Source organism: Danio rerio, chromosome 9, assembly GCF_052040795.2.
Source record: "Danio rerio strain M-AB ecotype USA chromosome 9, GRCz13ab, whole genome shotgun sequence".
NCBI classification, from domain to species: Eukaryota; Metazoa; Chordata; class Actinopteri; order Cypriniformes; family Danionidae; genus Danio; species Danio rerio.
In genome coordinates, this window is record NC_141029.1 from 15706482 (window position 1) to 15730525 (window position 24044).

A 24044-nucleotide genomic window follows, 5' to 3' on the forward strand; every position below is an offset into this window, starting at 1 on the left:
TCCCTTACTCTGCAAAGGAGTCTAACTAAGAGCTCCGTGCAAGCTCTCCCGGCTAAATATTGCGAGGGCTTAAATAGAGCAGTGCTCGTAATGTGGAACAAAAAAAGTGTTAATTAGCTCAACTTTTGCAGGCATGCGTGACGTTATTAGAAAGGTAGTCACGGGGTGTGTCGCGATTCTCCCTTATCACACCGCGACACAGGATCGTAGATCTGAGTGTCGCGATTTCGATTTCATATCGTGTATCGTTACAACCCTAATATATATATATATATATATATATATATATATATATATATATATATATATATATATATATATATATATATATTGTGCGGCCCTAATATGCGTTACCCAAAAAACTGAAAACACTTGTAAAATTATAAAGCACAAGTCAAAAATTTATTACAGAATAAAAAACAACAAGGTCACTTGTTGAAAGATGAGTGTGAATCAAAAATGAAAACATGTAAATGGGGAAAATTTCTTAATTTCTGCGACCCACAATGTTAGCAAACATGTAACAAGACAAAATAACAATTTTTCTTTTTCTTTGTTTGTGTTTTGGTTTGTATGTGTTTTGGTTTTACTTATGCAATTTATATGATGTTATTTATTTATTGTATTTATTTATTTATATGGTATTGTTCTGCTTTTATGTTAATGCTCTGTTTTTAATATTCATCTGTATTATTTGAAATAAGAAATCAATAAAAAGTTCAAATCATAAAAAAATGAAAACATGTTTAAAATAACATTTCACAACTGAAAGCTGAATTCAAAGTTTTCCAAAAGTTAAAACAAAATCCGTTTTTCTTCTGATTTAATATTTTGTGTGCTTTCATTTAATCTTCATTTTATTTAATTTCATTTAATCTCATTTAATATTTTGTGTGCTCTCATTTCTAAAACATGGCATTCAAGTTTCATTTAAATCACAATGGGCTTTAGCATCATCATTGATCCACTAATTGAGACTGACACCTGCTCCTCTGGCCAATCAGTCAAAGGGGGAGTAGAAGTCACTTCAATGCGACTTTTGGCTGCTTTACAGACATGGACCGGTACCTGAACTCTAACAGTATATGAATATTCAAGGTATCTGATACGAAACCCTAGCAATTAAAAACCTAAAATAAAGAACAAAACATACCCCAAGTACAACATTTCACATTTGTCATCTGAAACATGCAAGGAAGCGTACCTGGAGCCAATTATTTTCAAGTTTAACAAAAAATGTAGAGGCACACATTTCCAATGAGGCCAGACTTTCTGCCATGAGTCTGATGAACTGGCTACTAAAATAGGTGATGCTATAGCAGAATTTAGAACAATGTAGCTGTGTTTACAATTTACAATAACATTTAAGTGTACAATGGTTCCTGGAGCCTGCCCTTATAATGATTTACAAGATTTTTTACCATAATTCATTAACTTTTTTTTTTCTCTGCGATATGTATTGCGATATAATTTCAATAGATGATTTAAATATCTCTATTTGCAACGTCATTACTTTGGATGATTTTGTAGGAGAGTGAAATATAAAAATATTGTTATGTAACTGATTATATACACATATAATAAACAAACACCAGTCATAAATACAATGGATGTTGAAAATATTAAATATGATATAATATGAAAATATTGAAATGAAAAAAACTATGCTTTATGGTTATCTGGAGAGAGCAAAAATATTCAAGTACAGAAATTGAATAATCAAATACAAAATAGCACTGTATAGTCTTCACTTTATAAAAACTTAAATAAAATTTATCTTTATGCACTACTAAAATACTTTAAACTCTCTTCAAATGCTCACATAGTCACAGACCTTAAAAACAAGTGCATATGATAAACTTTCAAAATATTTTAGTTCAATTCCGCAGTGTTTCCACAAATTTTGTGTTTTGATTTGTGGTTTTTGGTCATTTGTAATCCTAACTAGGGGTGTGCAATTTGGGGAAACTATCTAACTGTAAATATCACATTTTTTGACAGATATTGTTATTGCGATTTGATTTATGATTAAACTTAAACTTTAAACTAATTTTGATTTAAATCAAGCTTCAGCTCAATAATCTGTAAGTAGTGGAAACAATTCTGTGACAGCTCTAAAAATATACCTGTTTTTGTTCAGTGTCTGTGACTTTAAAACCAAAATATTCCCATATTACAAATGCTATTTTTCTTTGATATTAATTCGTCTATTAATGCTTCTGAAGCAGCAGACACCATCATCCCAGTTGTCAGTGCTTTCCTGTTTGTTTGTTTGTTTGTTTGTTTTTTTTATTGTGGACTTAGTTCAGTCGAGCAATTCTGATTGGGCAGAACGAAAGTGTGCTCACTCAATTGGCTAGTTATAAAGCAACGGTCAGATCACACAATTTCAGCACGATTTTCTTGACACAGGGTGTCATGATGAGTCAAAAATGACAAATGTACATTGTGATATAAGATTCAATTGTTTCTTCTTGTGTAATGTGCTAAATTGCACAACAACCGATACCATGCCTGCGATGCCTCACGACACCATGACAGAAAGTCACTATAGAATGTTTAATTTTCTGAAGCATAGCAGACTGTTTTTGAAGCACTTCACCTTGAAACATGGTTTTCTTGTTTACATATATACAAATATATTGTATATTGTAGCCTTTTGAGATTAATTAATTGCGTTTCAAATTGCAACTAGATAGTAAAGTTTGAGGACAAACTTTATGGTGGCTTGAAAAGCCGAATCTGAAAGTTTGAAGTGGTTTTAAAGTGTAAATAGCATGTTAGTATGATTTTAGCTTGAGTTAACATATTACTAGCATGAATTAGCATGTTAGTAGCATAATTCTTACATGAATTAGCATGCTGTTAGCATGATTCTAGCATGAATTAGCAAGTTACTAGCATGATTCTAGCATGAATTAGCATGTTGTTAGCGTGATTCTAGCATGAATTAGCATGTTACTAGCATGAATTAGCATGCTACTAGGACAATTCTAGCATGAATTAGCATGTTATTAGCATGATTCTTACATGAATTAGCATGTTGTTAGCATGATTCTAGCATGAATTAGCATGTTACTAACATGATTCTAGCATGAATTAGCATGTTGTTAGCATAAATCTAGCATAAATTAGCATGTTACTAGAATGATTCTAGCATGAATTAGCATGTTGTTAGCATGATTCTAGCATGAATTAGCATTTTACTAGGCGGTTGCTAGGGTGTTTTAAGTGGTTGCTAGGTGGTTGCTAAGGTGGCGCAAGGCAGTTGCTAAGGTGGTCTGACTAGTTGCTAGGTGGTTGCTAGGGTGTTGCTAGACGGTTGCTAGGGTGTTTTGAGTGGTTGCTAGGTGGTTGCTAAGGTGGTGCTAGGCAGTTGCTAAGGTGTTCTGATTAGTTGCTAAGTGGTTACTAAGGTGTTGCAAGGTGGTCGCTAGGGTATTCTGAGTGGTTGCTAGGTGGTTGCTAAGGTGTTGCTAGGCGGTTGCTAGGGTGTTCTGAGTGGTTGCTAAGGTGTTGCTAGGTGGTTGCTAAGGTGTCCTAAGTGGTTGCTAGGTGGTTGCTAGGGTATTCTGAGTGGTTGTTAAGGCGTTGCTAGGTGGTTGCTAGGGTGTCCTGAGTGGTTGCTTGCTGGTTGCTAAGGTGTTGCTAGGTGGTTGCTAGGGTGTCCTGAGTGGTTGCTAGGTGGTTGCTAAGGTGTTGCTAGGTGGTTGCTAAGGTGTCCTGAGTGGTTGCTAGGTGGTTGCTAAAGTGTTGCTAGGTGGTTGCTAAGGTGTTGCTAGGCGGTTGCTAGGGTGTCCTAAGTGGTTGCTAGGTGGTTGCTAAGGTGTTGCTAGGCGGTTGCTAGGGTGTTCTGAGTGGTTGCTAGGTGGTTGCTAAGGTGTTGCTAGGTGGTTGCTAAGGTGTCCTAAGTGGTTGCTAGATGGTTGCTAGGGTGTTCTCAGTGGTTGCTAAGGCGTTGCTAGGTGGTTGCTAGGGTGTCCTGAGTGGTTGCTAGGTGGTTGCTAAGGTGTTGCTAGGCGGTTGCTAGGGTGTCCTGAGTGGTTGTTAAGGCGTTGCTAGGCAGTTGCTAGGGTGTTCTGAGTGGTTGCTAAGGTGTTGCTAGGCGGTTGCTAACGTGTCCCAAGTGGTTGCTAGGTGGTTGCTAGGTGGTTGCTAAGGTATTCTGAGTGGTTGCTAAGGCGTTGCTAGGCGGTTGCTAGGGTGTCCTGAGTGGTCGCTAGGCCCTTACTAAGGCATTACTAGGCCATTGCTAGGTGGTTGCTAGGCAGTTGCTAGGATAATTTGGGTGGTTGCTAGGCAGTTGCTAGGGTACCCTGGTTGGTTACTAGGCAAGCCTCACATACATGCTTGATAAAACATTTATACTTAGTAAGCATTTCTAGCAAGCTACAGTACTTGGCTAGTCAATATTAGCATGTAGCTAGTCACTGCTAGCATGTGTAGCATATAGGAAGTTCCGTTTGCTAGCATGAGTCAAACGAGCCAATCTCCAAGTCTCTACAATGTTCTGATGCTGAGATATAGCTGTTGATGAATGGTTGCTAGGGTACTCTGTTTTGTTGCTATGGGCGAGGTTACAGAGTGAACTTGAATGTGGTTGGTTGTCTTAGTCAAATGAAACAACCCCCATGTCTCTATGACACTGCTATGCAAAGATACGCATCTTGGCCTATTTTAATGGAAGTCTATGGAATCAATTTGGGGGCGTGGCTTGTGAGCTTTATTATCATATTGAGATGCTCATTGGTTGTCTGAGTCAGATGAGCCATCCCCCAAGTCAATAGGACACTGCTATGCAAAGATATGCATGTAGGCCAGTTATTAACATGAGTCTAGTATGAATTAGCATGTTACTAGCATGATTCTAGTACAAATTAGCATGTCATTAGCATGTTTCCAGTATGAGTTAGCATGTCATTAGCATGATTAGCATATGAGTAGCATGTTGCTAGCATGATTGGCATGTCATTAGCATGTTAGAATTATAAGCATTTGATAGGACAGCTAATTACATTCTATAGGACAGTTGCTAGGGTGCAGTATGTGGTAGTTAGGGGTGTGGCTAGAAAGTTAAAAGGCCATCAGTGATTGGCTGCTGGCTAGACTGAGTTAAATGAGCTCAGCCATTAGTCTGTATGACAGTCTGATGCAGAGTTATGAGCTCACAAAGTTTGATCCCATGTTAAGTCAATGAGAGTCTTTTGAATGGAAGTCTACGGGACAGTTGCTAGGGTGCCATAAGTGGTTGCTAGGGAGTGGCTAGTAAGTCTAAAGGTCATCAGTGATTGGCTGCTGACAAGACTGAGTTGAATGAGGCCTGACTCTAGTCTGTAGGACAGTCTGATGCAGAGTTATGAGCTCACAAAGGTTGACTCAATGTTAAGTCAATGGCAGTCTTTTACAATGGAAGTCTATGGGACAGTTGCTAGGGTGCCAAAAGTGGTTGCTAGGGAGTGGCTAGTAAGTTTAAAGGTCATCAGTTATTGGCTGCTGGCTAGACTGAGTTAAATGAGCCCAGTTAGAAGTCTGTAGGAACGTCTGATGCAGAGTTATGAGGTCACAAAGTTTGACCCAATGTTAAGTCAATGGGAATTTTGGGAATTTTCCGGGTCGTTTTTCGGAAAACCGAAAGTCGGATCAGTCGGAAAAGATATAGCAACCCGAGTCAGACCAGTTTGAAGGTTTGACGAAAGTTTGAGGTATGAAGCTTGAAAAGGTTAGGAGGAGATAGACTTTAAAATTAGTCTCAGAAGAAAGAAGAAGAATAACTAGATATTAAAGTTTGAGGACAAACTTTATGGTGGCTTGAAAAGCCGAATCTGAAAGTTTTAAGTGGTTTTAAAGTGTAAATAGCATGTTAGTATGATTTTAGCTTGAGTTAACATATTACTAGCATGAATTAGCATGTTAGTAGCATGATTCTTACATGAATTAGCATGTTGTTAGCATGATTCTAGCATGAATTAGCATGTTACTAGCATGATTCTAGCATGAATTAGCATGTTGTTAGCATGATTCTAGCATGAATTAGCATTTTACTAGGCGGTTGTTAGGGTGTTTAAAGTGGTTGCTAGGTGGTTGCTAAGGTGGTGCAAGGCAGTTGCTAAGGTGGTCTGACTAGTTGCTAGGTGGTTGCTAAGGTGTTGCTAGATGGTTGCTAGGGTGTTTTGAGTGGTTGCTAGGTGGTTGCTAGGGTGGTGCTAGGCAGTTGCTAAGGTGTTCTGACTAGTTGCTAAGTGGTTACTAAGGTGTTGCAAGGTGGTGGCTAGGGTATTCTGAGTGGTTGCTAGGTGGTTGCTAAGGTGTTGCTAGGCGGTTGCTAGGGTGTTCTGAGTGGTTGCTAAGGTGTTGCTAGGTGGTTGCTAAGGTGTCCTAAGTGGTTGCTAGGTGGTTGCTAGGGTATTCTGATTGGTTGCTAAGGCCTTACTAGGTGGTTGCTAGGGTGTCCTGAGTGGTTGCTAGGTGGTTGCTAAGGTGTTGCTAGGTGGTTGCTAGGGTGTTCTGAGTGGTTGCTAAGGTGTTGCTAGGCGGTTGCTAGGGTGTTCTGAGTGGTTGCTAGGTGGTTGCTAAGGTGTTGCTAGGTGGTTGCTAAGGTGTCCTAAGTGGTTGCTAGGTGGTTGCTAAGGTGTTGCTAGGTGGTTGCTAAGGTGTTGCTAGGCGGTTGCTAGGGTGTCCTAAGCGGTTGCTAGGTGGTTGCTAAGGTGTTGCTAGGTGGTTGCTAGGGTGTTCTGAGTGGTTGCTAGGTGGTTGCTAAGGTGTTGCTAGGTGGTTGCTAAGGTGTCCTAAGGCGTTGCTAGGTGGTTGCTAGGGTGTCCTGAGTGGTTGCTAGGTGGTTGCTAAGGTGTTGCTAGGTGGTTGCTAGGGTGTCCTGAGTGGTTGCTAAGGTGTTGCTAGGTGGTTGCTAGGGTGTCCTGATGGGTTGCTAGGTGGTTGCTAAGGCGTTGCTAGGGTGTTCTGAGTGGTTGCTAGGTGGTTGCTAAGGTGTTACTAGGCGGTTGCTAAGGTGTCCCAAGTGGTTGCTAGGTGGTTGCTAAGGTGTTGCTAGGTGGTTGCTAAGGTATTCTGAGTGGTTGCTAAGGCGTTGCTAGGTGGTTGCTAGGGTGTCGTGAGTGGTCGCTAGGCCCTTACTAAGGCATTACTAAGCCGTTGCTAGGTGGTTGCTAGGCAGTTGCTAGGGTAATTTGGGTGGTTGCTAGGCAGTTGCTAGGGTACCCTGGTTGGTTACTAGGCAAGCCTCACATACATGCTTGATAAAACATTTATACTTGGTAAGCATTTCTAGCAAGTTAGAGTACTTGGCTAGTCAATATTAGCATGTAGCTAGTCACTGCTAGCATGTGTAGCATATAGGAAGTTCCGTTTGCTAGCATGAGTCAAACGAGCCAATCTCCAAGTCTCTACGATGTTCTGATGCTGAGATATAGCTGTTGATGAATGGTTGCTAGGGTACTCTGTTTTGTTGCTATGGGCGAGGTTACAGAGTGAACTTGAATGTGGTTGGTTGTCTTAGTCAAATGAACCAACCCCCATGTCTCTATGACTCTGCTTTGCAAAGATATGCATCTTGGCTTATTTTAATGGAAGTCTATGGAATCAATTTGGGGGCGTGGCTTGTGAGCTTTATTATCATATTGATATGCTCATTGGTTGTCTGAGTCAGATGAGCCATCCCCCAAGTCAATAGGACACTGCTATGCAAAGATATGCATGTAGGCCAGTTATTAACATGGGTCTAGTATGAATTAGCATGTTACTAGCATGATTCAAGTACAAATTAGCATGTCATTAGCATGTTTCCAGTATGAGTTAGCATGTCATTAGCATGATTAGCATATGAGTAGCATGTTGCTAGCATGATTGGCATGTCATTAGCATGTTAGAATTATAAGCATTTGATAGCACAGCTAATTACATTCTATAGGACAGTTGCTAGGGTGCCGTATGTGGTAGTTAGGGGTGTGGCTAGAAAGTTAAAAGGCCATCAGTGATTGGCTGCTGGCTAGACTAAGTTAAATGAGCTCAGCCATTAGTCTGTATGACAGTCTGATGCAGAGTTATGAGCTCACAAAGTTTTATCCCATGTTAAGTCAATGAGTCTTTTGTAATGGAAGTCTACGGGACAGTTGCTAGGGTGCAGTATGTGGTAGTTAGGGGTGTGGCTAGAAAGTTAAACGCTCATCTTTTATTGGCAGTTTGGTTGTCTGAGTTAAATGAGCTCAGCCATTAGTCTGTATGACAGTCTGATGCAGAGTTATGAGCTCACAAAGTTTGATCCCATGTTAAGTCAATGAGAGTCTTTCGAATGGAAGTCTACGGGACAGTTGCTAGGGTGCCATAAGTGGTTGCTAGGGAGTGGCTAGTAAGTCTAAAGGTCATCAGTGATTGGCTGCTGACTAGACTGAGTTGAATGGGGCCTGACTCTAGTCTGTAGGACAGTCTGATGCAGAGTTATGAGCTCACAAAGGTTGACCCAATGTTAAGTCAATGGCAGTCTTTTACAATGGAAGTCTATGGGACAGTTGCTAGGGTGCCAAAAGTGGTTGCTAGGGAGTGGCTAGTAAGTTTAAAGGTCATCAGTTATTGGCTGCTGGCTAGACTGAGTTAAATGAGCCCAGTTAGAAGTCTGTAGGACAGTCTGATGCAGAGTTATGAGGTCACAAAGTTTGACCCAATGTTAAGTCAATGGGAATTTTGGGAATTTTCCGGGTCGTTTTTCGGAAAACCGAAAGTCGGATCAGTTGGAACAGATATAGCAACCCGAGTCAGACCAGTTTGAAGGTTTGACGAAAGTTTGAAGTATGAAGCTTGAAAAGTTTAGGAGGAGATACACTTTAAAATTAGTCTCAGAAGAATAAGAAGAAGAAGAAGAAGAAGAAGAATAACTAGAATTGTACATTTCCTAAAGGAAATGTGAATGGGGTTTGCGTGGCAAATCGATGGGGTACAAAATGGTACTAAACTGGGCAATAGCACTGGAAAGGTAAGAAATGGTCAAATTCATGTGTTTATGTGGTTGCTAGGGTAATGTAAATGGTTGCTAGGGTGTGGCAACGCCTTTGTAATAGGTGAAGACAATAGAGGTTTGATCAACCTGCATCAAAAGAACCCAAATCCTGTCTTTCTACGATATTCCTGTGCTAAAATATGGCTTGTTTATTTTTTTATATGGTTGTTAGGGGGCCTAAAGTGGTTGCTAGGGGGTGTCTACAAATTTGTTATGTCACAACTTAATACCGACTTGATAGGCGGAGTAAAATGAGCCCACTCCCAAGCTTCTACGACTCTCTAATCTAGATATCAATGTCAGCCATTTTGTGTCCATGTTAAGTCTATGGGGATTTTGGGGGTAACTTTGTTGCCCCTCGTGAGGGCAGTGTGCCCCCACCCTCTTTGAAAAATCATAGCACACCTCTCCTCAACAGGCTGGTCGATTTGACACCTCACCCATCATTCTAGGGCAAAAAATGCGGGCGGAGTTGCGCGCCGAAGTTTTGAAAAAGTGAACAGTAATAGTAACACTAGAATTGTACATTTCCTAAAGGAAATGTGAATGGGGTTTGCGTGGCAAATCGATGGGGTACAATGTATTTTTTTTGCCTGCTAGGGTGTTCTGAGTGGTTGCTAGGTGGTTGCTATGGTGTTCTAAGTGGTTGCTAGGTGGTTGCTAAGGTGTTGCTAGGCGGTTGCTAGGGTGTTCTAAGTGGTTGCTAGGTGGTTGCTAAGGTGTTGCTAGGCGGTTGCTAAGGTGTCCTAAGTGGTTGCTAGGTGGTTGCTAAGGTGTTGCTAGGTGGTTGCTAGGGTGTTCTGAGTGGTTGCTAGGTGGTTGCTAGGCGGTTGCTAGGGTGTTCTGAGTGGTTGCTAAGTGGTTGCTAAGGTGTTGCTAGGCGGTTGCTAAGGTGTCCTGAGTGGTTGCTAGGTGGTTGCTAAGGTATTGCTAGGTGGTTGCTAGGGTATTCTAAGTGGTTGCTAAGGCGTTGCTAGGCGGTTGCTAGGGTGTCCTGAGTGGTTGCTAGGTGGTTGCTAAGGTGTTGCTAGGTGGTTGCTAGGGTGTCCTGAGTGGTTGCTAGGTGGTTGCTAAGGTATTGCTAGGTGGTTGCTAGGGTATTCTAAGTGGTTGCTAAGGCGTTGCTAGGCGGTTGCTAGGGTGTCCTGAGTGGTTGCTAGGTGGTTGCTAAGGTGTTGCTAGGTGGTTGCTAGGGTGTCCTAAGTGGTTGCTAGGTGGTTGGTAAGGTGTTGCTAGGTGGTTGCTAGGGTGTCCTAAGTGGTTGCTAGGTGGTTGCTAAGGTGTTGCTAGGCAGTTGCTAAGGTGTTGCTAGGTGGTTGCTAAGGTGTTGCTAGGTGGTTGCTAGGGTATTCTAAGTGGTTGCTAGGCGGTTGCTAGGGTGTCCTAAGTGGTTGCTAGGTGGTTGCTAAGGTGTTGCTAGGTGGTTGCTAGGGTGTCCTGAGTGGTTGCTAGGTGGTTGCTAAGGTGTTGCTAGGTGGTTGCTAGGGTGTTCTGAGTGGTTGCTAGGCGGTTGCTAGGGTGTTCTGAGTGGTTGCTAGGTGGTTGCTAAGGTGTTGCTAGGCGGTTGCTAAGGTGTCCTGAGTGGTTGCTAGGTGGTTGCTAAGGTGTTGCTAGGTGGTTGCTAGGGTATTCTAAGTGGTTGCTAAGGCGTTGCTAGGCAGTTGCTAGGGTGTCCTGAGTGGTCGCTAGGCCCTTACTAACGCGTTACTAGGCGGTTGCTAGGTGGTTGCTAGGCGGTTGCTAGGGTAATTTGGGTGGTTGCTAGGCAGTTGCTAGGGTACCCTGGGTGGTTACTAGGCAAGCCTCACATACATGCCTGATGAAATATTTATACTTAGTAAGCATTTCTAGCAAGTTACAGTACTTGGCTAGTCAATATTAGCATGTAGCTAGTCACTGCTAGCATGTGTAGCATATAGGAAGTTCCGTTTGCTAGCATGAGTCAAACGAGCCAATCCCCAAGTCTCTACGATGTTCCGATGCTGAGATATAGCTGTTGATGAATGGTTGCTAGGGTACTCTGTTTTGTTGCTATGGGCGAGGTTACAGAGTGAACTTGAATGTGGTTGGCTGTCCAAGTGAAATGAGCCAACCCCCAAGTCAATAGGACACTGCCAAGCAAAGATATACATGTAGGCCAGTTATAATGGCAGTCTACGGGAACAATTTGGGGGCGTGGCTTGTGAGATTCATTATCATATTGAGATGCTCATTGGTTGTCTGAGTCAGATGAGCCATCCCCCAAGCCAATAGGACAGTGCTAAGCAAAGATATGCATGTAGGTCAGTTATAATGGCAGTCTATGGGACCAGTTTGGGGGCGTGGCTTGTGAACTTCATTATCATATTGAGATGCTCATTGGTCGTCTGAGTCAGATGAGCCATCCCCCAAGTCAATAGGACACTGCTAAGCAAAGATATGCATGTAGGCCAGTTATAATGGCAGTCTATGGGACCAGTTTGGGGGCGTGGCTTGTGAGCTTCATTACCATATTGAGATGCTCATTGGTTGTCTGGGTCCAATGGGCCAACCCCTAAGCCTATATGACACTGCAATGCAAAGATATGCATCTAGCCCAATTATAATAGAAGTCTATGGGATCAATTTGGGGGCGTGGCTTGTGAGCTTCATTATCATATAGTGATGTTGGTTGGTTGCCTGATCAAATGAGCCCACCCCCATGTCTCTATGACACTCCTATGTAATGTTATAGATGTGTGACCTTTATAATGGAAGTCAATGGGATGTGCAATGGGACGCCCCACCCCATGTTAAGTCAATGGGGCAGTTACTAAGGGTCTTTAAATGGTTTGGGGGGGCGTGGCTTGTGAGCTTCAAAATCATATTGAGATGCTGATTGGTTGCCTCAGTCAAGTTAGGCAACCCCCTAGTCTGTATGACACTGCTATGTAATGTGATTGACATGTGAGTCAAGAAATGAATGGGAGTCAATGGGCCATGTAAAGTCAATGGGGACCCCTTTGGGACGTCCTAGCACCCCAGGGGTACAACTTATACCCCTTTTTGGGGTATGTTCTCATACAGGCTGCAACCCCCTACAGATGTTGCGAATCCCATATTTCTACGAATTTCACACTTGGCGCTATAACGCCTAAAAGGTCGTCCCATTTCGCGGCGCGTTTAGTGCTCTCCTAGAAAAATGAATGGGAGTCAATGGGGCCAATGTAAGTCAATGGGAGCACTTTGGGACGTCCTAGAGCCCAAGGGGTGCAACTTTTACCCCCTTGCAAGGTATGTTCTCACTTGGGCTGCAACCCTCTACAGATGCTGTGAATCCCATATTTCTATGAAATTCACACGCGGCGCTGTGAGTCGTCAAAGTTCGGCTCAATGTTAAGTCTATGGGATTTTGGGGGGGGTTTTTTGGCCCCTGCGGGGCCAAAAAACCCCCGACCCCTTATAAAAGTCATAGCACACCATTCCCGATAAGACCGCACGATTTGAGCCCACTTTCAAGGGTCTGGGACGAAAGCTGCGGGACGAGTTACGCGCCGAAAAACGTACGGAAGAAGAATAATAATAAGAACTAGAATTGTACATTTCCTAAAGGAAATGTGAATGGGGTTTGCGTGGCAAATCGATGGGGTACAATGTATTTGTTTTGGTAGCTAAGGTGTTCTGAATGGTTGCTAGGGTGTTCTGAGTGGTTGCTAAGGTGTCCTAAGTGGTTGCTATGTGGTTGCTAAGGTGTTGCTAGGCGGTTGCTAGGGTGTCCTGAGTGGTTGCTAGGTGGTTGCTAAGGTGTTGCTAGGCGGTTGCTAGGGTGTTCTGAGTGGTTGCTAGGTGGTTGCTAAGGTGTTGCTAGGCGGTTGCTAAGGTGTCCTAAGTGGTTGCTAGGTGGTTGCTAAGGTGTTGCTAGGTGGTTGCTAGGGTATTCTATGTGGTTGCTAGGCGGTTGCTAGGGTATCCTGAGTGGTTGCTAGGTGGTTGCTAAGGTGTTGCTAGGCGGTTGCTAAGGTGTCCTAAGTGGTTGCTAGGTGGTTGCTAAGGTGTTGCTAGGTGGTTGCTAGGGTATTCTATGTGGTTGCTAGGCGGTTGCTAGGGTGTCCTGAGTGGTTGCTAGGTGGTTGCTAAGGTGTTGCTAGGCAGTTGCTAAGGTGTCCCAAGTGGTTGCTAGGTGGTTGCTAAGGTGTTGCTAGGTGGTTGCTAGGGTATTCTGAGTGGTTGCTAAGGCGTTGCTAGGCGGTTGCTAGGGTGTCCTGAGTGGTCGCTAGGCCCTTACTAAGACGTTACTAGGCGGTTGCTAGGTGGTTGCCAGGTTGTTGCTAGGGTAATTTGGGTGGTTGCTAGGCAGTTGCTAGGGTACCCTGGGTGGTTACTAGGCAAGCCTCACATACATGCCTGATGAAATATTTATACTTAGTAAGCATTTCTAGTAAGTTACAGTACTTGGCTAGTCAATATTAGCATGTAGCTAGTCACTGCTAGCATGTTTAGCATATAGGAAGTTCCGTTTGCTAGCATGAGTCAAACGAGCCAATCCCCAAGTCTCTACGATGTTCTGATGCTGAGATATAGCTGTTGATGAATGGTTGCTAGGGTACTCTGTTTTGTTGCTATGGGCGAGATTACAGAGTGAACTTGAATGTGGCTGGCTGTCCAAGTCAAATGAACCAATCCCCATGTCTCTATGACACTGCTATGCAAAGATATGCATCTAGGCCTATTTTAATGGCAGTCTATGGGACCCGTTTGGGGGCGTGGCTTGTGAGCTTCATTATCATATTGAGATGCTCATTGGTTGTCTTAGTCAGATGAGCCAACCCCCAAGTCAATAGGACACTGCTAAGCAAAGATATGCATGTAGACCAGTTATAATGGCAGTCTATGGGACCAGTTTGGGGGCGTGGCTTGTGAGCTTCATTATCATATTGAAAAGCTCATTGGTTGTCTGAGTCCAATGAGCCCACCCCCATGTCTCTATGACACTCCTATGTAATGTTATAGATGTGTGACCTTTATAATGGAAGTCAATGGGATGTGCAATGGGACATCCCACCCCATGTTAAGTCAATGGGGCAGTTATTAAGGGTCTTTAAATGGTTTGGGGGGTCGTGGCTTGTGAGCTTCAAAATCATATTGAGATGCTGATTGGTTGCCTCAGTCAAGTAAGGCAACCCCCAAGTCAGTATGACACTGCTATGTAATGTGATTGACATGTGAGTCAAGAAATGAATGGGAGTCAATGGGCCATGTAAAGTCAATGGGGACCCCTTTGGGACGTCCTAGCACCCCATGGGTACAACTTATACCCGTTTTTGGGGTATGTTCTCATACAGGCTGCAACCCCCTACAGATGTTGCGAATCCCATATTTCTACGAATTTCACACTTGGCGCTACAACGCTTTAAAGGTCGTCCCATTTCGCGGCGCGTTTAGTGCTCTTCTAGAAAAATGAATGGGAGTCAATGGGGCCAATGTAAGTCAATGGGAGAACTTTGGGACGTCCTAGAGCCCCAGAGGTGCAACTTATACCCCCTTGCGAGGTATGTTCTCACTTAGGCTGCAACCCCCTACAGATGCTGTGAATCCCATAATTCTATGAAATTCACACTCGGCGCTGTGATTCGTCAAAGTTCGGCTCAATGTTAAGTCTATGGGATTTTTGGGCAGGTTTTTTGGCCCCTGCGGGGCCAAAAAACCCCCCACCGCTTATAAAAGTCATAGCACACCATTCCCGATAGAACCGGACGATTTGACACCACTTTCAAGGGTCTGGGGCGAAAGCTGCGGGACAAGTTACGCGCCGAACTTTTGGCAGAATTAAGAATAATAAACCACAATAGTAAGAATGGACTTTGCCTATGGCAAACCCCATTAATAAGCCATGCACAATTGTAAGAATGGACTTTGCCTAAGGCAAACCCCATTAACTAGAATTGTACATTTCCTAAAGGAAATGTGAATGGGGTTTGCGTGGCAAATCGATGGGGTACAATGTATTTGTTTTGGTTGCTAGGGTGTCCTGAGTGGTTGCTAGGTGGTTGCTAAGGTGTTGCTAGGTGGTTGCTAGGGTGTCCTGAGTGGTTGCTAGGTGGTTGCTAAGGTGTTGCTAGGTGGTTGCTAAGGTGTCTTAAGTGGTTGCTAGGTGGTTGCTAAGGTGTTGCTAGGCGGTTGCTAGGGTGTCCTGAGTGGTTGCTAGCGTGTTGCTAAGCGGTTGCTAAGGTGTCCTAAGTGGTTGCTAAGGTGTTGCTAGGTGGTTGCTAGGGTATTCTAAGTGGTTGCTAAGGCGTTGCTAGGCGGTTGCTAGGGTGTCCTGAGTGGTTGCTAGGTGGTTGCTAAGGTGTTGCTAGGCGGTTGCTAGGGTGTTCTGAGTGGTTGCTAAGGTGTTGCTAGGCGGTTGCTAGGGTATTCTGAGTGGTTGCTAAGGTGTTGCTAGGCGGTTGCTATGGTGTCCTGAGTGGTTGCTAGGTGGTTGCTAAGGTGTTGCTAGGCGGTTGCTAAGGTGTCCTAAGTGGTTGTTAGGTGGTTGCTAAGGCGTTGCTAGACGGTTGCTAGGGTGTTCTGAGTGGTTGCTAGGTGGTTGCTAAGGTGTAGCTAGGCGGTTGCTAAGGTGTCCTAAGTGGTTGCTAGGTGGTTGCTAAGGTGTTGCTAGGTGGTTGCTAGGGTATTCTGAGTGGTTGCTAAGGCGTTGCTAGGCGGTTGCTAGGGTGTCCTGAGTGGTCGCTAGGCCCTTACTAAGGCGTTACTAGGCGGTTGCTAGGTGGTTGCTAGGCGGTTGCTAGGGTAATTTGGGTGGTTGCTAGGCAGTTGCTAGGGTACCCTGGGAGGTTACTAGGCAAGCCTCACATACATGCCTGATGAAATATTTATACTTAGTGAGCATTTCTAGCAAGTTACAGTACTTGGCTAGTCAATATTAGCATGTAGCTAGTCACTGCTAGCATGTGTAGCATATAGGAAGTTCCGTTTGCTAGCATGAGTCAAACGAGCCAATCCCCAAGTCTCTACGATGTTCCGATGCTGAGATATAGCTGTTGATGAACGGTTGCTAGGGTACTCTGTTTTGTTGCTATGGGCGAGGTTGCAGAGTGAACTTGAATGTGGTTGGCTGTCCAAGTCAAATGAGCCAACCCCCAAGTCAATAGGACACTGCTAAGCAAAGATATGCATGTAGGCCAGTTATAATGGCAGTCTATGGGACCAGTTTGGGGGCGTGGCTTGTGAACTTCATTATCATATTGAGATGCTCATTGGTCATCTGAGTCAGATGAGCTATCCCCCAAGTCAATAGGACACTGCTAAGCAAAGATATGCATGTAGGCCAGTTATAATGGCAGTCTATGGGACCAGTTTGGGGGCGTGGCTTGTGAGCTTCATTTTCATATTGAGATGCTGATTGGTTGTCTGAGTCAGATGAGCCCACCCCCATGTCTCTATGACACTCCTATGTAATGTTATAGATGTGTGACCTTTATAATGGAAGTCAATGGGATCTGCAATGGGACATCCCACCCCATGTTAAGTCAATGGGGCACTTATTAAGGGTCTTTAAGTGGTTTGGGGGGGCGTGGCTTGTGAGCTTCAAAATCATAATGAGATGCTGATTGGTTGCCTTAGTCAAATAAGCCAACCCCCAAGTCTATATGACAGTGCTATGTACTGTGATTGACATATGACATTTATAATGGGAGTCAATGTAATGAATGGGAGTCAATGGGCAATGTAAAGTCAATGGGAACCCTTTTGGGACGTCCTAGCACCCGAGGGGTACAACCTATACCCCCTTTCATGGTATGTTCTCACTTAGGCTGCAACCCCCTACAGATGTTGTGAATCCCATATTTCTATGAAATTCACACTCTGCGCTGTGATTCGTCAAAGTTCGGCTCCATGTAAAGTCAATGGAGACTTTGGGACGTCCTAGCTCCCCAGGGGTACAACATTTACCGCCTTTCGGGGTGTGGGTTGAAGCCTCCTATAACCCTCTTGAGATGTCGCGAATCCCATGTCTCTACGAATTTCACTGTTGGCGCTACGGCGATTTCCGGGAATAGTATCTTACGAGTGTCTAGAAAATGAATGGGAGTCAATGGGCCAATGTAAGTCAATGGGGACCACTTTGGGACGTCCTAGAGCCCCAGGGGTGCAACCTAAAACCCCTTGCGGGGTATGTTCTCACTTAAGCTGCAACCCCCTACAGATGCTGTGAATCCCATATTTCTATGAAATTCACACTCGGCGCTGTGATTCGTCAAAGTTCGGCTCAATGTTAAGTCTATGGGATTTTTGGGGGGGTTTTTTGGCCCCTGCGGGGCCAAAAAACCCCCCACCCCTTATAAAAGTCATAGCACACCATTCCCGATAAGACCGCACGATTTGAGCCCACTTTCAAGGGTCTGGGACGAAAGCTGCGGGACTAGTTACGCGCCGAAAAATAGGACGGAAGAAGGAAGAAGAAGAAGAAGAAGGAAGAAGAATAATAAACCACAATAGTAAGAATGGACTTTGCCTATGGCAAACCCCATTAACTAGAATTGTACATTTCCTAAAGGAAATGTGAATGGGGTTTGCGTGGCAAATCGATGGGGTACAAAATGGTACTAAACTGGGCAATAGAACAACATGCAAATCGACTTGCTAGCATCATGCTAATATGATTAGCATGTAGCTAGCATGACGCTAATCATGTTAGCATCATGCTAACAACATGCTAATCGAGTTGCTAGCATCATGCTAACATAATTAGCATGTAGCTAGCATGATGCTAATCGTGTTAGCATCATGCTAGCAACATGCTAATTGACTTGCTAGCATCATGCTAATATGATTAGCATGTAGCTAGCATGATGCTAATCGTGTTAGCATCATGCTAACAACATGCTAATCGAGTTGCTAGCATCATGCTAACATGATTAGCATGTAGTTAGCGTTATGCTAATCGTGTTAGCATGATGCTAGCAACATGCTAATCGAGTTGCTAGCATCATGCTAGCAACAGTGCTAGGGTGCACTGAGTGGTTGCTAGGTGGTTGCTAAGGCGTTGCTAGGTGGTTGCTAGGGTATTCTAAGTGGTTGCTAAGGCGTTGCTAGGCGGTTGCTAGGGTGTCCTGAGTGGTCGCTAGGCCCTTACTAAGGCGTTACTAGGCAGTTGCTAGGTGGTTGCTAGGCGGTTGCTAGGGTAATTTGGGTGGTTGCTAGGCAGTTGCTAAGGTACCCTGGGTGGTTACTAGGCAAGCCTCACATACATGCCTGATGAAATATTTATACTTAGTAAGCATTTCTAGCAAGTTACAGTACTTGGCTAGTCAATATTAGCATGTAGCTAGTCACTGCTAGCATGTGTAGCATATAGGAAGTTCCGTTTGCTAGCATGAGTCAAACGAGCCAATTCCCAAGTCTCTACGATGTTCCGATGCAGAGATATAGCTGTTGATGAACGGTTGCTAGGGTACTCTGTTTTGTTGCTATGGGCGAGGTTACAGAGTGAACTTGAATGTGGTTGGCTGTCCAAGTCAAATGAGCCAAACCCCAAGTCAATAGGACACTGCTAAGCAAAGATATGCATGTAGAGCAGTTATAATGGCAGTCTATGGGACCAGTTTGGGGGCGTGGCTTGTGAGCTTCATTATCATATTGAGATGCTCATTGATTGTCTTAGTCAGATGAGCCATCCCCCAAGCCAATAGGACACTGCTAAGCAAAGATATGCATGTAGGCCAGTTATAATAGCAGTCTATGGGACCAGTTTGGGGGCGTGGCTTGTGAGCTTCATTATCATACTGAGATGCTGATTGGTTGTCTGAGTCAAATGAGCCCACCCCCGTGTCTCTATGACATTCCTATGTAATGTTATAGATGTGTGACCTTTATAATGGAAGTCAATGGGATCTGCAATGGGACACCCCATGTTAAGTCAATGGGGCACTTATTAGGGGTCTTTAAGTGGTTTGGGGGGGCGTGGCTTGTGAGCTTCAAAATCATAATGAGATGCTGATTGGTTGCCTGAGTCAAATAAGCCCACCCCCAAGTCTGTATGACAGTGCTATGTACTGTGATTGACATATGACATTTATAATGGGAGTCAATGTAATGAATGGGAGTCAATGGGCAATGTAAAGTCAATGGGGACCCTTTTGGGACGTCCTAGCACCCCAGGGGTACAACCAATACCCCCTTTCAGGGTATGTTCTCACTTAGGCTGCAAGCCCCTACAGATGTTGTGAATCCCATATTTCTATGACATTCAGAATGGACGCAATGATTGGTTAAAGTTCGGCTCCATGTTAAGTGAATGGAGACTTTGGGACGTCCTAGCTCCCCAGGGGTACAACATTTACCCACTTTCGGGGTGTGGTTTGAAGCCTCCTATAACCCTCTCGAGATGTCGCGAATCCCATGTCTCTACGATATTCACTGTTGGCGCTACGGCGATTTCCGGGAATAGTATCTACGAGTGTCTAGAAAATGAATGGGAGTCTATGGGGCCCATGTAAGTCAATGGGGACCACTTTGGGACGTCCTAGAGCCCCAGGGGTGCAACTTATACCCCCTTGCGGGGTATGTTCTCACTTAGGCTGCAGCCCCCTACAGATGCTGTGAATCCCATATTTGTATGAATTTCACACTTGGCGCTATAATCTGTCAAAGTTGGGCGTAATGTTGAGTCAATGCGTTTTGGGGGGTGGTTTTGGGGCCCCTGCGGGGCCCCAAAACCACCCACCCCTTATAAAAGTCATAGCACACCATTCCCGATAAAGACGCACGATTTGAGCCCACTTTCAAGGGTCTGGGACGAAAGCTGCGGGACTAGTTACGCGCCGAAAAAGTGTACGGAAGAAGAAGAAGAAGAAGAAGAAGAATAATAAACCAGCCACAATAGTAAGAATGGACTTTGCCTATGGCAAACCCCATTAACTAGAATTGTACATTTCCTAAAGGAAATGTGAATGGGGTTTGCGTGGCAAATCGATGGGGTACAAAATGGTACTAAACTGGGCAAAATAGCAGTAAATGTGGAGAAATGCTTAAATTCATGTGTTTATGTGGTTGCTAGGGTAATGTAAATGGTTGCTAGGGTGTGGCAAGGCCTTTGTAAGAGGTGAAGACAATAGAGATTTGATCAACCTGCATCAAAAGAACCCAAACCCTGTCTTTCTACGATAATCCTGCGCTAAAATATGGCATGTTTATGTTGTTATATGGTTGTTAGGGGGCCTAAAGTGGTTGCTAGGGAGTGTCTACAAATTTGTTATGTCACTACCTAATACCGACTTGATAGGCCGAGTTAAACGAGCCCACTCCCAAGCTTCTACGACTCTCTAATCTAGATATCAATGTCAGCCATTTTGTGTCCATGTTAAGTCTATGGGGATTTTGGGGGTTACTTTCTTGCCCCTCATGGGGGCAGTGTACCCCCACCCTCTTTGAAAAATCATAGCACACCTCTCCTCAACAGGCCGGTCGATTTGACACCTCACTCATCAGGCTAGGGCAAAAATTGCGGACGGAGTTGCGCGCCGAAGTTTTGAAAAAGTGAACAGTAATAGTAACACTAGAATTGTACATTTCCTAAAGGAAATGTGAATGGGGTTTGCGTGGCAAATCGATGGGGTACAAAATGGTACTAAACTGGGCAATAGCACTGGAAAGGTAAGAAATGGTCAAATTCATGTGTTTATGTGGTTGCTAGGGTAATGTAAATGGTTGCTAGGGTGTGGCAACGCCTTTGTAATAGGTGTAGACAATAGAGATTTGATCAACCTGCATCAAAAGAACCCCAAACCCTGTCTTTCTACGATATTTCTTGTGCTAAAATATGGCTTGTTTATGTTGTTATATGGTTGTTAGGGGGCCTAAAGTGGTTGCTAGGGAGTGTCTACAACCTTGTTATGTCACTACTTAATACCGACTTGATAGGCGGAGTAAAATGAGCCCACTCCCAAGCTTCTACGACTCTCTAACCTAGATATCAATGTCAGCCATTTTGTGTCCATGTTAAGTCAATGGGGATTTTGGGGGTTACTTTCTTGCCCCTCATGGGGGCAGTGTAACCCCACCCTCTTTGAAAAATCATAGCACACCTCTCCTCAACAGGCCGGTCGATTTGACACCTCACTCATCATTCTAGGGCAAAAAATGCGGGCGGAGTTGCGCGCCGAAGTTTTGAAAAAGTGAACAGTAATAGTAACACTAGAATTGTACATTTCCTAAAGGAAATGTGAATGGGGTTTGCGTGGCAAATCGATGGGGTAAAATGCATCACCGTACTGGCCAAAACGCAACATGTTAATCGAGGTTGTAGCAACATGCTAATATGATTAGCATGTAGCTAGCATGATACTAATAGTGTTAGCATCATGCTAGCAACATGCTAATCGAGTTGCTAACATCATGCTAACATGATTAGCATGTAATTAGCATGATGCTAATCGTGTTAGCATCATGCTAGCAACATGCTAATCGAGTTGCTAGCATCATGCTAACATGATTAGCATGTAATTAGCATGATGCTAATCGTGTTAGCATCATGCTAGCAACATGCTAATCGAGTTGCTAGCATCATGCTAACATGATTAGCATGTAGCTAGCATGATGCTAATAGTGTTAGCATAATGCTAGCAACATGCTAATTGAGTTGCTAGCATCATGCTAACATAATTAGCATGTAGCTAGCATGATGCTAATCGTGTTAGCATCATGCTAGCAACAGTGCTAGGGTGCCCTGAGTGGTTGCTAGGTGGTTGCTAAGGTGTTGCTAGGTGGTTGCTAGGGTATTCTGAGTGGTTGCTAAGGCGTTGCTAGGAGGTTGCTAGGGTGTCCTGAGAGGTCGATAGGCCCTTACTAAGGCGTTACTAGGCGGTTGCTAGGTGGTTGCTAGGCGGTTGCTAGGGTATATTGGGTGGTTGCTAGGCAGTTGCTAGGGTACCCTGGGTGGTTACTAGGCAAGCCTCACATAAATGCCTGATAAAATATTTCTACTTAGTAAGCATTTCTAGCAAGTTATGGTACTTGGCTAGTCAATATTAGCATGTAGCTAGTCACTGCTAGCATGTGTGGCATATAGGAAGTTCCGTTTGCTAGCATGAGTCAAACGAGCCAATCCCCAAGTGTCTAAGATGTTCTGATGCTGAGATATAGCTGTTGATGAATAGTTGCTAGGGTACTCTGTTTTGTTGCTATGGGCGAGGTTACAAAGTGAACTTGAATGTGATTGGCTGTCCAAGTCAAATGAGCCAACCCCCAAGTCAATAGGACACTGCTAAGCAAAGATATGCAAGTAGGCCAGTTATAATGGCAGTCTATGGGATCAGTTTGGGGGCGTGGCTTGTGAGCTTCATTATCATATTGAGATGCTCATTGGTTGTCTGAGTCAAATAAGCCAATTCCTAAGTCAATAGGATACTGCTAAGCAAAGATATGCATGTAGGCCAGTTATAATGGCTGTCTATGGGACCAGTTTGGGGGCGTGGCTTATGAGCTTCATTATCATATTGGAAAGCTCATTGGTTGTGTGAGTCCAATGAGCCAACTCCTAAGTCTATAGGACACTATTATGCAAAGATATACATGTAGACCCGTTAAACTGGCAGTGTATGGAACACTTATTAAGGGTATTTAAATGGATTTGGGGGCGTGGCTTAATAGCTTAATTATCATATTGAAAAGCTGATTGGTTGTCTGAGTCTAATGAGCCAACCCCCAAGTCTGTATGACACTGCTATGCAAAGATATGCTTCTAGCCCTATTATAATAAAAGTCTATGGGACCCATTTGGGGGCGTGGCTTGTGAGCTTCATTATAATATAGTGATGCTGATTGGTTGCCTGAGTCAAATGAGGCCACCCCCATTTCTCTATGACACTCCTATGTAATGTTATTGATGTGAGACATTTATTATGGAAGTCAATGGGATGTGCAATGGGACGTCCCACCCCATGTTAAGTCAATGGGGCAGTTATTAAGGGTCTTTAAATGGTTTGGGGGGGGCGTGGCTTGTGAGCTTCAAAATCATATTGAGATGCTGATTGGTTGCCTCAGTCAAATAAGCCAACCCCCAAGTCTGTATGACACTGCTATGTAATGTGATTGAAATGTGAGTCAAGAAATGAATGGGAGTGAATGGGCAATGTAAAGTCAATGGGGACCCCTTTGGGACGTCCTAGCACCCCAGGGGTACAACTTATACCCCCTTTTGGGGTATTTTCTCATACAGGCTGCAACCCCCTACAGATGTTGCGAATCCCATATTTCTACGAATTTCACACTTGGCGCTATAACGCTTCAAAGGTCGTGCCATTTCGCGGGGGCGTTAGTGCTCTTCTAGAAAAATGAATGGGAGTCAATGGGGCCAATGTAAGTCAATGGGAAAACTTTGGGACGTCCTAGAGCCCCAGAGGTGCAACTTATACCCTCTTGCGGGGTATGTTCTCACTTAGGCTGCAACCCCCTACAGCTGTTGTGAATCCCAAATTTATAGGAAATTCACAGTCGGCGCTGTGATTCGTCAAAGTTCGGCTCAATGTTAAGTCAATGGGATTTTGGGGGGGGTTTTTTGGCCCCTGCGGGGCCAAAAAACCCCCCACCCCTTATAAAAGTCATAGCACACCATTCCCGATAAGACCGCACGATTTGACCCCACTTTCAAGGGTCTGGGACGAAAGCTGCGGGACGAGTTACGCGCCGAAAAATGGTACGGAAGAAGGAAGAAGAAGAAAAAAATAATAATAAGCAAAAGAGCATAGTAAGAATGGACTTTGCCTATGGCAAACCCCATTAACTAGAATTGTACATTTCCTAAAGGAAATGTGAATGGGGTTTGCGTGGCAAATCGATGGGGTACAAAATGGTACTAAACTGGGCAAAATAGCAGTAAATGCGGAGAAATGGTTAAATTCATGTGTTTATGTGGTTGCTAGGGTAATGTGAATGGTTGCTAGGGTGTGGCAACGCCATTGTAATAGGTGAAGACATTAGAGATTTGATCAACCTGCATCAAAAGAACCCAAACCCTGTCTTTCTATGATATTCCTCTGCTGAAATATGGCTTGTTTATGTTGTTAAATGGTTGTTAGGG

The 24044-nt window shown here is 44.0% G+C and overlaps 1 protein-coding gene and 1 long non-coding RNA gene across 5 annotated transcripts in view; both read right to left on the bottom strand.

Annotated features, from left to right (window-relative positions):
* Window positions 1-24044, bottom strand: part of pard3bb (par-3 family cell polarity regulator beta b) — a 702275-nt gene that overhangs the window by 532427 nt on the left and 145804 nt on the right. The gene's annotated exons all lie outside the window — the stretch shown is intronic.
* Window positions 2690-8850, bottom strand: LOC147842301 (uncharacterized). The gene is made up of 3 exons (XR_015499275.1): window positions 5894-8850; window positions 2963-3057; window positions 2690-2908 (listed from the first exon to the last, which is right to left on the bottom strand). It is a non-coding gene; the product is annotated as an uncharacterized LOC147842301 (long non-coding RNA).